The following is a 17,275-nucleotide window of genomic DNA, read 5'->3' on the forward strand; positions in this document are numbered from 1 at the left end:
GATTTATGGTCTGATGCTTTACTGCTACTGTGAAATTTCTAATTATAAATAAAGTTTGTAGAAGGCTGCTTTCAGAGAGAGAAGAGAAAGAAAGAAGATATTTGGGCTTACCTATTCCGGGCTGGTCAGTCAACAGCCTCCTCTAGAACGGCAACTGTGGTTTCTGGTATAGTCATTTCTACCGCCGCAGTTACCTTCACCCCTTCAGGACCCAGACTCAACTTGAGCTGGACTTTAGCAGGTGGCCCCCGAGACAGGGACCTGGAGATGGGTAAATCCAGATATGTTTGCTCTTCTTTCCATGAATGCCCTTTCCAGTTGCTTGTTATTGGTATATAGAAAGAGTTTTGTAAATAAATTTTATTACCTGACACTTTACTGAAAGTAGTGATCATTTCTAGCAGTTTTCTGGTGGAATATTTGGGATGTCTTATATATAATAACATAACATCTTCAAATAAGGATAATTTGACAATTCCTTTTCCAATTAGTACTTCATTAATTTCCTTGTCTTGTCTTATTGCTCTAGCAGGAATTTCGAACACTTTGTTGAAAAGGAGTGGAGATAATGGACACCTGTGTCTGGTTCCTGATTTTTAAAAGGAATAATTCCGGTTTTTCTCCATTTAGGATGATGTTGCCTATGGGATTATTGTATATAGATTTAATTATGTTGAGATATGTTCCCCCTAGCCCAATTCTTCCTAGGATTTTTAATATGAATGCATGTTGGCTTTTGTCAAAGGCTTTATTTCCACCTAGTGAGATGACCATGCGATTTTTGACTTTAAATTCATTTATATGGTTTATTACATTTTTTGACTTATACATATGGAACCATCTCTTTATCTGGAATAAAGCCAACTTGATCATTGTAGATTATCTTTTTGGTGTGTGTTTGTATATGGTTTGTATTTTGTTGAGAATCTTTGTGTCTATGTTCATTAATAATGTGAGTCAATAGTTTCCTTTTTTGTTGTGTCTTTACCTAATTTTGGTATTAGAGTAATGCTGGTTTTATGGAGTGATGCTGGTTTTATAGAAAGAGTCTGTTTCCAGCTTTTTAAATAATTTGAGCAGTATTGATTGAAGATCATCTTTGAATGTCTGATAGAATTCTATTGTGAATCTATCTGGGCCTGGACTTTTTTTTACCTGGGAGGTTTTGTATTGCTGTTTCAATTTCCTTATTTGCTATGGGTCTGTTGAAGTTTTTATTTCTTCTTGATTTAGCTTTGGTAGTTCCCAAGAATTTAGAAATTTATGCATTTTATTTGGATTTTCAAATTCATTAGGGTATACAGTTTTATTTTATTATCAGTTTCCTTTCTTTTTCTGTCTTGTTGAGACAGGGTCTCCTTGTAACCTCAGCTGGCATTGAGCTCACTATGTAGAACAGCTGGCCATAACTCACCGAGATCTGCCCTCTGCCTCCTGAGTGCTGCAATTAAAGGCATGTACCACCACACCTAGTTGAGCTTTTGCACATTTCCTAAAATAGTTCTTAAAAAAATTAAGAGCCCCTCCCCCTTCCATGCCCCACACTGCCCCCCACACCAAGTCTCATGTATTCTGTTGTACACATTAAGATTTTAAAGCACTCCCTTATCATGCTCTGGATCCTTTTCATGTCTGTTTTGATGTTTCCCCTTTCATCTCTGATTTTGTTCGCTTGGATTTGTTCTTTCTTTTGTTTGATTAAATGGGCTAAGCGTCTGTCTATCTTATTTATCTTCTTAAAGAACCAGTGCTAAGATTCATTGATTCCTGTGTTTCTTATTTTTATTTCATTGATTTATGCTCTAATATATATATGTGTGTGTGTGTGTGTGTGTGTGTGTGTGTGTGTGTGTATGAGTGCTGACTTACCAAATTTGCTGATTTTTTTAATGTGAGCACTTAGAGCTATGAGCTTCCCTTTTAGGACTGTCTTTAAGGTGTCCTCAGAGGTTTTGTTGTGTTGTATCATTGTTTCCATTTAGTGCCAGGAATATTTAATTTCTTCTTTGACCCATTCACATTTAGAAGTATGTTATTTAATCTTTATGTGTTCATGTTATTATTGGAACTTCTTTTGCTGTTGACTTTAAGATTTACTGAATTGTGGTCAGATAGAATGTGAGGAATTACTTCAGTATTTTTTTGGATTTGTTGAGGTTTTTCTGTGCCCCAGTATGTGCTCAATTTTAGAGTAACTGCCATGGACATTGAATAGGCAGCGTGTTCTTTGGTGCTTGGATAAAATATTTGGTAGATGTCTGTTAGGTCTATTTGATGCATGATGTCATTTAATTCAGATATTTCTCTGCCTATTCTTTGTCCAGGTTACCTGTCTAGTGGAGATAGTGGGGGTATTGAAGTCACCTACTATTACTGAATTGGTTTTAACCTGTGTTTTAAAAATCTGTAGTACTGTTTTTATGAAATTGAGTACACCAATGATTGGTGCATATATTTTCATGATTGTAATATTGTTTTTGACCAATTGCTCCTTTGATTAGAATGAAGTGACCCTATTTATCTCTTCTGATTGTTTTTTATTTGGAGTCTATTTTGTCAGATATTAAATCTGCATCACCTGCTTGTTTCTCAATGCCATTTTTGGGGAATATTTTTCCAATCCTTTCACCCTGAGGTAGTGCATATCTTTGAAGTTGAGGTGAGTTTCTTGCAAACAACTAAAATATGAGTTTTCTTTCTTAATCCATTCTAATAGGCTCTGTCTTTTAACTGAGGAGTTCAGGCCATTGATGCTTAAAATCATTACTGTGTATTGGTTACTATCATTTTATTTTATTTTTTTGTTCTTGGTCCTATTTTGTGTTTCTATAATTAACCTTTATTTTCTTTCTGTAACATCTTGGGTATAGTCATTTTAATCTTCAAATCTTTGTATTGCTTTGAGTATTCTCTGTAGGACTCATTTGGTGGACATGAAATCTTTCAGACTATTTGTATTATGGAAAATTTTCCTTTCCTCTTTGATTACTATAAATAATTTTGTTCGGTAAAGTATTCTGTGTTGGCATGCATGGTCATTTAGAACTGAGAATACTTTGATCAAGGCAATTTTGGCTTTAAAAAGTCAGCTGTAATTGAGATGGGTTTTCCTTTACACATAACTGTTTTTCTCTAGCAGCTTTGGCGCCCTCTCTTTGTTCTGTACATCTAGTATTTTTACTATGCTATTCCACGGGGAGTTTCTGTTCTAGTCCTGTCTAATTGGTGCCCTGTGTGCCTCTTGTATCTTCTCTTTAAAATATTTTTATTTTATTTATTATTTTTATTTTATGTCTATGCATCTATTGCCTGCATATATGTACATGCATTCATGTTTGCAATGGCAGCAGAGGTCAGAAGAAGGCATTAGATCCCCTGGAATTAGAGATGTGGACAGTTGTTAGCTGTCATTTTTGTGCTGAGAACTGAATCTAGGTCCTCTCAAAGAACAGTCAGTGTTCTCAACCATGGAGCAATCTCTCTAGCTCCCTGCTTCTTATGCCTACATAGGTATAGCCCTCCTTAATTTTGAGACATTTTCTTCTATAATCCTGCTGATGATCTGATCAATGCCACTGAATTGAGATACTTCTTCCTCTAGGCCTAGGATGTGTAGGTTTAGTCCTTTCATTGTGTCCCTCATTTCCTGCATTCCATGCCTGCATTTTTAAATTTTTAAAACATTCTTTGCTTAAGAGGCCCAGTTCTTCAAATTTGTCATCCAGTCTTGATATTCTGTTATATATTTCATTCATTCTGTCTTTGAGTGTTTCTCCTATAGTTTCAAAATGACTTCTTGAAATTTTCAATTTGTTTTAGTTTTGACTTGGGTTTTCTTCAATATTTCTATCACTTTTTTTAATTTAGTTTTCAAGTCCTAAATTGTTTTTGTCATTTCATTCAGTTATATATTTATATTTTCTTGAGTTTCAGTCAGGAGTTCATTCCTATCCTTTTTGAGTTCTTTGATTTTTCTGTATGTTCTTTACATTCTTTGAAAATATTTGTGACTGTTTGTTTAAATTCTGTGTCCTGGGTGATTCTTTTGTAGTGCACTTTTGTAGGACTGTTGGAGTTTGTTGGGGACACCCTCTCATTTTTTTTCATATTATTTTGTTTTTGGATTGTCATTTAGACATATGGATTTTTTTGTTGTTGTTGTTGGTTGTATGTGATATGAAACTCTAATCTCTAGTTGGAGTTTGGTTCTGTTTATTTATTTATTTATTTATTTATTTATTTATTTTTGATTTGCTTAATTGCTTTTTGCTCAGGTATGAATAGTTATCTCCCGTGTTTCTCACTTTTGATGTTTTGGGGTGTGCAGGATGGTTTTGACTGATTAATGAAGTCCTCTACTGTGGAGTGAAGGAAATTCAAGGCTAAGGAACTCCAACAGCTGGATTCTGGAGGGCCAGTGAGGAGATCTCAGGCAGTAAATTCAGGAGAGCTTCCTAGGCTAAGGCTGGCTTGGAACTTAGTGGAATGGGGAAGGTGTCACCAGAGTTCTCTCCCAGTCTCTTGCGTGATCAGACAAACCATATAATATATATTTTACGTGAATTTATTATGGTTTATGTCCTCAGGTAGCGTGGGGGTAAATGGGGGAACTTACACACAGACAAGCACTCTTGCGCTGCGGCTTAGAGCCTGCCACTTCAGATGCTCCTGCAGCCTACCCACAGTCTCTGTTAACTTTCACCCATGCATCTTGGGCCTGCAGTCTTGTCCCTGCAGTCTTGTCCTAGGTCTGTAAATACCCCTTCTCCGGTCCATGCTGGTGAGGCCCCAGAGCCATCTTTCTCTCCACCTTGCCTACTTATTCCTCCAGCTCACAGCTTCTCTCACAAGATGGAGCAGAAAACTCCTCCCCAGTCAATTCTCTGCAACAAGCCGCACCCCTCAGAGGAACCATACTCTTGGGAGGCACAGGATATGATTTAGTCTAGAGATCTGAGACAGGAACATCAGGAATGGGACTGGACCCAAAGTAGGGTAGTCTTCTCTAGAAGACAGACCAAATGGAGGTGGGGGTAGGTACAGTCTGAGGAAGGTTGAGAAAATAAGGCAGAGTAGGTATAGGCCCTAATGCTGGGGGACTGCAGCTAGTCTGGGTGCAGGGGATCATGATGTAGGGAGCAGAGTCTTTGCTAGAAGGTTAATTCAGAGATCTGAGGTGGGAAGAGCAGGAACAGAACTAGATCCAAGGCTAGAAGGCCAGCCTTTGGTGAGATTAAGGCTTAGTGTACAGGAGAATCAAGGCGCAGTGGGCAGGGTCATTTTTTTTAACTTTGTTTTTATTATTATTTCATGCATGAGTACTCTATTTACATAATTCCCACATCTTTCAACGTCATGTTGCAAACACCAAATATCTCCCATGTTCCCCTCACTCCCACTTAGTATTAAAACTATCTATATATATAATAAAAATTAAAGAATAGTCTATTGCCATGGCCCTTGATTTTCTTTCAGAGCTTGAAGATAAGTCCCCATTGCTGAAGACAAGACACACTCTGGACAGAGTGTGCAGAACAATGAAACTGGAACTGACCTAGAAACTTCCTACACAAAAACTAGCACTATTAGTGTCAGAGTATAGTATATAAGCTGCCAAGGGAGAAAAATCAATCAATGATCCAACCTCAGCTGCAAAGCCTAATAACCATAACAATGCCCAGCACAATAAACTATTTCTTTTGGTGCAATAGTGGCCCTTTTATCTTGAGGGTTGATAACAGCTGTCTAATTGGTCTTAAAATATGCTCAATGATAGGGAACTCATGTGTGGTACTGTAAACATAGCCAAGTATACATGACTTGGAGAGGTCATAGAACCAAGAGAAAAACCAACCTCTGTGTCTATTACATCAATAGACAAACATAACTTCTTATTTTATGAAAAATATGTTTCCCAATATATACATAAATCTATACCTCTCACCACTATCAAAAAAAATTTTTATTATGACAGATGGAGACTATTACAAAGTTCCACAACTGGTCAAACACAGAGAGTAAGTATGAGATTCTCAACAATAAGTTATACATCTACAATAGAACCTCTGCACCTAATGTACTCAGAACATAGCAGAACAGGGGTTAGAGAGAATACTAATGTATGCCTCAACTCTCACCAGCAAATATTCCTCATGCAATGGATTGTGATTAACTCAGAAAGCAACAACTGGCCAAAATGCAGAGAAGAAGAGACTGCAAAGTGTGTGTCCCTGGATAGGACTCTATAATAACAAATTGTAATTTTTTAAAATCAAACATTTCAAATTTTCAGTTGCTATTCCTTCTTTGTTCTATCTATATTTTATGTGGAAATCTGTTGTCTAGTCTCCAATATGGTTTCTTTTTTGAAAAAAAAATTTATTGAATTTTTATGTATTTCATACAGAACAGCTTAACCATCTTCATAGCCCTTTCCCCACTGACCCCATCCCATACCTTGCCACTGGAATTCATGCATTCTATTATTCATGTTAAGGCCTATAGCATCAAGTTAGTGTCCCCAGACAACCCTCAGTGCAAGATCATCCACTGAGGTCTAGTATCCTTCCCTTTAAGAAGATCAGCTCTTCCTCACATAACAGTAATTGTTTCTTTACTTTTTAAATTTTATTATATTTAAAATTTTATTACACAGTGTGGAGGAGTGTTATGAAATTTTGGCTTAAGACAGGGATATGGCAATATCACTTATATAATCTTAAGCAACTATTGCTTGCACAGGGTCTGTTGCACAAGACTGAGTCCACAAATAAACAGTCATAGATAGAAGAGGGTTCATGCTGCTTTGGCTTGCTAAAGTAGGCTTCTGCAAGTCCACAGTTTCTGGGGAGGAAGTAATTTTCTTCAGTGATATAGCCAACATCATGTGTCACTCTTGCGTCAGTGGATGACTCCACATTCATGCTTAAGTGAAGGGTCATCATAAAACCCAATGGATCACAAACACAAAGGGCATGAAAGTAGAATGGAGACCTGGTGAGAGGAGGGGGCCTTTGGAGGGAGTAGGAGGTCAATAAAATATGGTGAGGGAAGCAGTAAGTCTGACCCAGAATGTCTTATATTCATATGTGAAATTTTCAAAGAATAAATTTAGCTTTGAAATAGAAGTATTATCCAATCCACTGTGTGATTTATCATGGTGAATCATGTAGAGCATTTTCTATTTTCCTTCACCTCTCTTTATTTTGTCATTGCCTAAATATTCTGAATAATATTAATTTTCCCCTTTAAACATCATCTCTGAATTTTTCTCCGTGCAGTCGTGTCTTCTGTGTTACTATGTGACTTGCAAGTGTCTTGTTTATCTCAACTTTGCCTCTTTGGTGCAGAGGTGTCCCAAGCCTTCCCCCAACTTCATGCCCTGCACCTTGCTGTGGGAAATCTTTTACAGTGATTAGCTTGGCCATTATAAGTTTTCTTTCCTGACTTGCTTTGACTCAGGGAATTATTTCCTATGATTATTGATACATACACTACTAGAAACAACATTGTGATGAATATATGTCCAATAGTTCACACTATAAGCTTTGCCTCTTTGGTGCAGAGGTGTCCCAAGCCTTCCCCCAGCTTCATGCCCTGCACCTTGCTGTGTGAAATCTTTTACAGTGATTAGCTTGGCCATTATAAGTTTTCTTTTCTGACTAGCTTTGACTCAGGAAATTATTTCCTATGATTATTGATACATATACTACTAGAAACAACATTGTGATGAATATATGTCCAATAGTTCACACTATAATACCTGAATATTTGAATGTATTGTTTTATTTAATTATAAATTAAGGACAACTAAAATTTTGTTTACTTCAACTTCTTTTCCAATCTACCACAATTTTTTTTATTTGGATATAGCACTTTTCAATGCTTAGATTATATTTCTGTCTTTAATTATATCCATATTGCTACACTATCAGAAATAAATATCATTTTTTACCTTAGCTGTTAATCAGATATCAACATTAAGTTGTTTTTTTTTGTGCTGTGTGTATTTTTCACTCACACTCAAATTTGAATTTTATGTTTACATATTTAAGTAATGTAACAATGTATAAGGTGTAAGTATAATGAAACTGCTTTATGTATGATTACTTAATTTATCTTTTGGTTCACTAATTAAAAAAAAAACTTCTTCAAAAAGAGAAATTAGGATTTCTTAGGAATTTCTGTTAAGAAAGTGTTCTATTACATTAGAATAAAAATTTAACTAAGTTTAACTTTGCAGGGTTTTTTTTCCTACAGAAAGTATTATTTGTTTTACAGATTTCTAGTTAGGCTAACAAAATAAGATGATTTGTCTTGAATTCTGAAAGAAATTTCAATTTTTGATAACCTTGAAATTAATTATGTGAAAAATTTAAAATTAATATAGTGTGCTCAATATGCATAGAATTGCAATTTGTCTTTTATTACTGAAAAGTGTTGTGGGACTATTTGAATATGCTATATATAAAATAAACATTGATATATCCTCTGACATTTTATTTTACCTCTCTGTGTATCTAATCTATTATTTTGTCTAGTTTTTTTAAAAAATATTTTATCCATTATTTTTATTTTATGTGTATGTGTGTATTGCCTGTATGTAGGTAAATGCACCCATGTCATGCAATGCCTGCAAGGTCAGAAGAGGCTGTCAGATTACCTGGGATTGGAGTTACGGACAGTTGTTAGCTGCCATGTAGGCGCTGGGATTTGAATGCAGATCTTCTGCAAGAACCATGTTCTTAACCCCGGAGCCATCTCTCCAGCCCCTTGTCTAGTTTTTAAATGACACTATAGTTCTATATTTATTATCCAATTTTGATAACTGTAATTTTCTTTCTATGTTAAATTTTAAAATTAACTGATATAATTTAGTTAATCTGTCTGGATTTTCAACATTTCTATTAGATCATAACATCTTATTTTCATTAGATTCCTCAAATTATTGCCTTCATTTACACTAGGTCAACATTTTTTCTGCCCTTATCCTGATCCCCAAACTCAAACACATTGGATATAATATTCTGTAAATATTCTTTCACAATTGCTCATATTCTCTGAATTCTATGCCTCAAAGAAAAATTCAACTTTTTAACTTTGTTTTGTTCTGAGTTCCTGAGTTGAATGCAAATTTTTCTAGTGAGCGTTCTTACTTTTTGTCTGCTTTTCCTACTGTTCCTTCTGTTTTGAATTATTGAGCTTATGGTACCTTGGTATACAGACCCTGTTGATTACTTTGAGATGTTTTACCTATAGAAACTTCAGGAAAGAAGTCAGGGTATAGTATTTAGTTTTTATGTTTTTAAGTCAAACTAAATTGGCCCCGTACTTACTGTCAGTGAATAACATGTATCTTTCTCTCTTTTACTTTTTCAAGAGGCTGTGTTCTTGATGCCATAGAGATATAAACTTTTCCTTTTTTTTTTTTTTGGCAATTTTATCTTTGCTTAATACTTGTGACAAATCTGTTGTAGCAAAGAAAATCAATATCCAGTGTATACTTCTCTTATCTACCATTCTTAAATTTTTGCCTCTGAGCATGATCCTTGGAACTGGAAAATAATATTCCACCAGATTTCTATTTCCACACCTGTCTGCCTGAATTGTCCATATTTGTATCTTGCTACAGGTGTCTAGCTTTGTAGAGAATCTTCTTACTATTTCCTTCAATATTATTGGGAGAAATTTGGTGAGGAGGAAACTGCTCTATTTAACAGAACTATATTATTTATCTCTAATTTACTTGGATAAATGTTTCTCATTCTGAAAAATTTGGAGTTAGAATTATTGGTATCACCAATTTAAAGATGAAAAATAACAAAAAAAACGTACGTTTACTATGAGCAACTAGTAACATGAAATTCGTAACGATTTATCTACTTTTATTTTAGTTCATGATATAGGAAAGCATACTTTGAATTATGGATGAGAAACAAATGAGAGAGGGTCTACAACTTGCATAAAGGGATATGCTTAGTAAGTCGAAATTCAAAAAGATGCAAATCAACGCTTGTAGCAAAGTTTTTTTTTTTTTTTAAAAAAAAAACACTTTATAGTTGTCCATTCATTCTTTCTCCGATTTATTTATCAAGCTAATATGTTCATGTTCACAAAATGCTTGGCAACATTTTATGTCGTAAGAATGCAACCCCGAGACAAAATTGAAACAGGTGTAATAAATTTATGGTTAATTTGAGACGATAAATGTTATTCAAGCATTAGTTCAAAAATAGAAAAATTAATGACACTTGTGAATGTAAAGGCCATGGTCTATAGAAACATGAATGTAGATTCAAAGCTGTTTTATTTGGCCATGGATAACATTAGGAATTCACATATGTAATTGACTTTGAAGGATGAATAAGTATGAATGAATAAATAGAGGATAGACAGTGAAGAGTAAGGTAAAACTCCAGAAAAGGAATAACTAAGCATGCTCCAAAGCTGTAGGGGAGAAGCACGTCCTAAGAGAGGATTTTCCAGAATTTGAGGTTGTCTGGACCACCAGCAAAGGAAACGATGGCTGATGTGACTGCAAAGGTCATAGACAATGGTGTGGTGCTGTGCATGTGATACTCAGCATTAACTATCTGATCCTAAGAACATGGGAAGCTATCCAGAGATATATGAAGTAGGATTAAATGCGTGATTAATATGGAGGAATGTAAAAACTCATTAAAGGCAGGAACTGTTTGAAGAGTGCTTCAATGATACATACGAGAAATGATGGCTCATGTTTTTCAAGGACACATGAGGAGTTGCTTTTTAAAAAGAGATAAAAAATGCCAAATAATTAAAAAATCTTTCAACACTTAAATGCTAGTCATACGAGAGTCATAAAGAAGATTAAAAGGGTTATGACAAGAAACAAAAGTATATGGCAGTGTGGAGTGCTTTCTCCAGACTTTGCATTTGGGATTTAAGTTGCTGCTTTCTTTCATCAAACCCTGCTGTCATCTATCACATGCTCCTGATAACCAAACTGGGATGAGGTGGAGAATGAGAACAGGGAAACAAATGGAGATCAGCACTGTAAGCAATTCCTCATGGAAAAGTTGCCTTGATAAGGAAACATGTCCATGACAGTAACCAGCCAAATGAGAATATTTTTCTTCATATCCTTTTCTTTAAAAGAGGAAAAAAATGCTAAATATGTTTAAAATATCATTGGGCAGATGTAAATGCAAAGGTGCAGCTGAATACAAACCAAAAAATTTAGAGAAAGGACAGAAGGAGGATGAGAAGGAATGATTATCCAGTCTGGATTTGCAGAAGGTTGAGGGGATCTGCAGGAGAGGGAAACATGATCCTCTGAAGGCGACAGGGTGGAGGCATGTTTATCTCATGGCAATGGGGAAGAGGAAGCAAAGATTGGAGAGCTTAGAGAGCAAGCAAGAGGCTTTGGTACTAGAAGTAAGGCAAACTCCCAGTAAAGCACTAAAATGACTTGGCTTAGGCAAATGTTTGAAGTGGAGCATTTGCCAGGAAGATTTAGAAAAGAGAAGCTTCACAGTGAGGTAAAAGTTTATTGTGAGCCAGGCATGTTGACCGGCTACTTTCATGCCAGGATTCAGTAGGTAGAGGAAGGACAGATCTCTGTGAGTTCAAGGGAAGCTTCTCTATATAGAGGGTCGCAAGCCAGTCAATGCTAAGTGGTGGGACCCTGTCTTCAAAACATAACTTTGCTTTAGACAGTGTGCAACGTGTAGCTCGCCTTATAATTAATGAAATAAAAATAAGTCTTAATTGGAAAATCTAAAATATAAAACAAATGATAATTTGGAAACTAGAATAAAAATAGTATTTCTCCAACAAATTTTTGTTTAAAAAAAGTGTTCCATGTTATATTCAGTGATTAACTTTGATGTGTATTTAAATGACTATTCTTTTGTTCCCAAAGATTTTTTTTACAGATTGATTTAAAAGTATACATACTTATGGTATGAAATTTAAAATATCAAATATCTCTTTAGGTTTGCATATATTCCCTTAAAAGCAAATGATGAATTGAAGATTTTAAAATATATGTTTGTTGTAGTTTAAGAAAATAACACAAAATGTCATGATTTTGCATTTTTTCCAAAGTGTTTGGAGTGCACGATTTAAATAAGCTGCTTCTTTGCTGGAACTCCAACTGCCTTACATTTCAGATTTGATCTGTTGTTTTCCAATTAGCAAAGCCCTGCAGCTTCACTAAAGAATGAGTTTATAATATATCTTGAGCGTTAACAAGGAACTTTTTGATGTATTTCAATTATGATGTACAAAGAAACATCTTAATTAAAGAAACATTCAATTTTGAGGCACTATTTAAAGTGACATTAAAATGTGTAGTTTAAAGCCTCCTGTTAAGATAGGGTTCCCCTCTGTATTTAACGGTGGGGATATGGAGCACTTATGCCCAGGGAGTTGAGAATCAGCTAAGAAGGATGTTGTGGGATACTGTAATGGATGATTTCTATATAACGTTAGATACTTAAACATAACTATCAACAATTTTTTAAATTATAAAGATATGGAATGGAGAGAAATTGCTTTTTGTTTTGCTTTTAATATTTATTCATTTTTATTTTATGTGTGTGAGTGTTATGCCTGCATGTACGTAAGTGCACACATATCATGCAATGCCCGTAGAAATCAGAAGAGCATCAGCTCCCCTGGAACTGGAGTTAAGGACAGTTGTTAGCTGCCATGTGGGTGCTGGGTTTCAAACCTGGGTCTTCTATGAGAGCAGTTGGTGCTCTTAACCACTGAGAAACCTCTCAACTTGGAGAATTCTATTTGAAACTGAAGAAATTAGATAATAAATCTTGCTGTGATAAAGGCTGATTGATGTGATGATCTGGCATTGTGCACAGAAGACTCATTTTACATGTGGCATACAGAACATTAAAGAAGTAAAAATAAATTGGTTTGTGGTTCTCTTAAAAGATAAACACACATATAAAATCTCCAAACAAAGGCTGAGTCAGATAATACATATGTGTTTACAGTTTAAATGAAAAAATTCTGTTTCTCCAAATTACTGTATATGCCAAATACAATTTCAGATCAGTATGTCTTGGCAGTGTGTAGTTTTAGGCCTAAAGTGTTCCAACTACAGACAAGAATGATTCAGTTGACAAAAGGAAACTTAATGATAATACAAGTTTAAGAAATGATGGACTTACTAATGATAGTAAACCAGATCTGAGAAGACATTCTAGAAAAGGAAATTATTATATACAAAACACCATAAAATTACATTTGTATGTATGGTGAATTATTAAAAGCAAGTTTAGTAACTCCATTTACTAAATGTTTAACTATGCTATTAATATTTTCTAACCAGTGAAAGTAGTTAATATGCCTAATACCTTTTAGTTTCTGAAAGGTAACAACTTTACCATGAAAATTACACCATTTTTCCAAATACCTTGATATTACATGCTAGCCCAAGAATACTGAAAAATTTGTGAATCCTAAAAAACTGTGCCTATTGTGACTTCAGGTTTCTTTTTATTTTATTTTATTTTTAAAATATATTTTATTGAAATTTTGTGGATTTCATGTAATACATATTAATCATATTTACCCACCCTCCCTACATGCACCCCCCCCCATATTCTGCCCAAGGACTTCATGCATTTTGTCATATATGTTAAGACAATTCAAGTCAAGTATGTATATGCACCTATTCTGTGTGAGTTCATCCACTGGAACCTGTTCAGCCTGTCTACCATCACTTCCTAAAGAATATCAACTATTCCTTACCCAGCAGTATTCAGTTATTAATAGTTCCTCACCAAAGTTGCGGTCCCCTGTCCATTTCCGAAGTTCTATGCTGGTTTTTGTCTGATTGAGTTTGCATGGATCTTGTTTATACTGTCACTATTGCTCTAAGTTCATATGAGCAAGGTCCCAGGTGCCTATAAGATTGTTTCCTTATGGTCATGTACAAACCCTGGTTCTTACAATCTTCCATCCTTTTTTCCAAAATGGTCCCTGAGCTTTGTGTAGGTAGGTTTTATTTTCCTTACCTATGCTGTTTCCTTTAATATGTATTTTGCATAAATTCCCTTAATATTGGGGAAATATAGAATTTCATAAAGGAGTCCTTGTTATAACTTAAGAAGAGTAGAAGAAACGTAGTCATACAAGTAGAATATCTGATGTGAATGAGGTCAGACAGCACTGCTAACGTGAGGTTTCTTAGGAGGCCCATTCATTATTTACATATGAGATTTTATACAAAATTTAATGCTATTAAGCTTTATCACATCTTATAGTTTGACAGATTAAAATGATTTGGGCAACAAAGGACAAGATTTGTTGTTTGGGCAATAAATATGCATACCTTTGGAATTAAATTTGTGCTTCCTTTTTCCATGAATTTTATCATTTGCACTTTAATTATGTATTATACATGCTTCAAATGATACCACAATCACTATGTAGGTTATGAAAAAAATCTGTCTTTTGTTTTACAACATTAATTTATTGCTCATATGATGAAAACCTTTGGAACTTAAAACTGGAGATTGATTTTGTATGGGTATGTTACAGTAATGGGCTTATCTAAGATAATATTTCAATGACATTACCTTGTTAATTTTTTCATTTTTCTGAATATTTGCCAATAATATGGATGAAATAATTTCAGAGTTAACAAGTATGATTGCATTTAATACTAATAAAGAAGAAAATGTATTTAATACTTGTGAAGTAATAAATACATATAAGATATATGAACATATATGTAAGACATTTTACATATCAATACTCAAAAGTTCTTCATTTGACACTTCTTAATGATATATAATTTAGCATAATTTGTTTCATACCTCCTAATATAAACAATACTTATGGCTTTTCAACTGTTATGGTCATTGGATATACAGCATCGTATCTGCTATAACAATTACACATTTACTGGTGTACAGAACCTTCTGCCTTTGAACTCCTTTATTCAGTCACAGCTCTGTTCCTTGTGTTTATATCATTGGTGTGGAAGGATGATATCATAAAAACCTGGAGTTCTTCAATCATTCCTTCCATTTATACTTTATCTTCTCTATTAATGTACTCAGTATAAACCCCTGTTTTTTAATTTAATTTGATAGTATAGGTGGCTGGATAATTTTAATTTGGTCTATGTGATAATCTATCTCAAGAGAAATAATGTTCAACATTAACTCTTTGGGTAATATACTTGAACACTGAATCAAGTAAATTTCCCATATGATTGCTGCATAGCTATGTGAATATAAGGCCATATGTGTACAAAATCAGAGTCATTTCTTTTATGTAAATGAATTTTTTATTGAATTTTTGTGCTTTTCATTCAATATATTTTAATTATATTTAGACCTCTTCCCTTATCCATAACTCCTATAGTTTCCCCCACCAAGCTTCACAGACATAGTTCTCATCACTCATAAAAGAAGTTTAGTTTTTGTAACATATGGAGACTATAAAAATTTTCCTCATATGGTTTAAATGGAGAGAATAACTGACTGTGAGCTGCCCAACCCTAAATGATACCTTTACAATTCAAGTTCTAAAACTAAGGCTTAGGTAACATCAAGGAAAAGGGGGTGGAAGCATTTTAAGAGCCCGAGGGACAAGTTATCTACTGCCAGTTAATTTATTCTGGACATGATAGGGAAATAACACCAATTAAATCTTTACCAGTTTACATGCGAATATGAATAGGGAAAATTTCATAATGTCCCATGGAAGATGAAGAGCTATAGGCAATCACTGGATGCTGAGGAAGGGAGAATCATTTTCCATATGGACTGTCTCCCTGAGAGGTTATCTAATTGCAAGCAGAAAGCCCTAAACTTAGACATTAACACACTAAATGAACTCAGTGAATTTTTGAATATATACATATATGTATAAGTGTGTATATGTATATGTAACTATAATAATCAAAGAAGAGTACCAGAAATTGTGATGGAGTGGTGGGAACATGAAGGGAGTTGGAGGGGACTTGGAGAGATGGAAATAGTTCAAATGCAACAGTCACATTTGAAATTTTCAATAGATAAAAAATATTTTAAAAAGAATAATGAAATTATGAAATTTGCAGATAAATGCATGGTACTGAAAACAATCATCCTGAGTGAGTTAACACAGACCTAAAAAGATAAATGTCATATACTTTCTCTTATTTGTGGATGCTAGCTTCATATTTTAGATAAATTTGCTTAAGTCAGAAATCCCATAGATGTCAGGAAATTAGTAGGGGGCATGGATTGGGATCTTTATAGGAGAGGAGATTTAAGGCAGTGATATAAGGAAGAAAAGGAGAATATTAGAAAAAGAAGAGCTAAATGGGAGAGTGAATGGAAGTGTTGGGGCCTTTTGGAAAAAGTAATATAAAAACCTACTATTCTAGAAACTTCTTAAAATATACACATCTACAATAAAGAAATTGTTTAGGTGGAGTTACCCTATAACAGGCAGACAATGGCCCTAAAAGACCCCACAGGGTAGCAAATAAAATCTCAGTGCTGGGAATTGGCTCTCTCTTTTGGAATTGTTGACCAGTTCAGTTCCATACAATCTCCCACAATATTGAATATTTCCATTGCTCTTGTTTACCCACTATAACTAATGGTAAGACTTTTGCTGAAAAAAGTACATAGGTGTGTCAAAGAACAAACAAGGAGAAATAAAAGTGGTGTTGGTATTTTAGCTCCATCTCTATTTCCAACTTTCATAGTAGTGGAGGGTGCTGTGTATGGTACTTGAGGAAGAAAGTAATCATAAACCTATCTCAGCTGTGAAGCTTTTGAACTACAATAACTACTGGCCCAGCAAAATATGTCCACATGTGCATTATTGGCACTAATTTTAGGAAAGTAGTCGATCACTTTCTGATTGAATTTAAGACCCACTTCACAAGATGGAGGCCATATCTTTCACTGTTACCAGGGATAAGAAGCTGTGACTGTACAGGTCTCAGGCCACTGGGGAGAAGCTGCTAATATTATTTTGTAAAATTGACATAAAATCAAACTGACTCCTAATAACTTACTGCTGTACTCATACATTAGTGTACTTCTCAGCTTTCACTAGGGAAGATTTGTATTGCAGCAGATGATGCAACACAGAAATCCATAACTAATCAACATGAAGAGAAGAAGAGTGCAGACTGCTCAGCTCTAAATGAAACACAAATAGCCTACTCTCATTCCAAGGCTCAGGGCTGATTGCGGAAGAGGTGGAGGAAAGACTGTAAGAGGCAGAGGTGGTAGACCATTACAAGGGGACGGTGTTTTAC

This window comes from Nannospalax galili, unplaced genomic scaffold (genome assembly GCF_000622305.1).
Source record: "Nannospalax galili isolate Female #2095 unplaced genomic scaffold, S.galili_v1.0 scaffold226, whole genome shotgun sequence".
In the NCBI taxonomy this organism is placed as follows: domain Eukaryota; kingdom Metazoa; phylum Chordata; class Mammalia; order Rodentia; family Spalacidae; genus Nannospalax; species Nannospalax galili.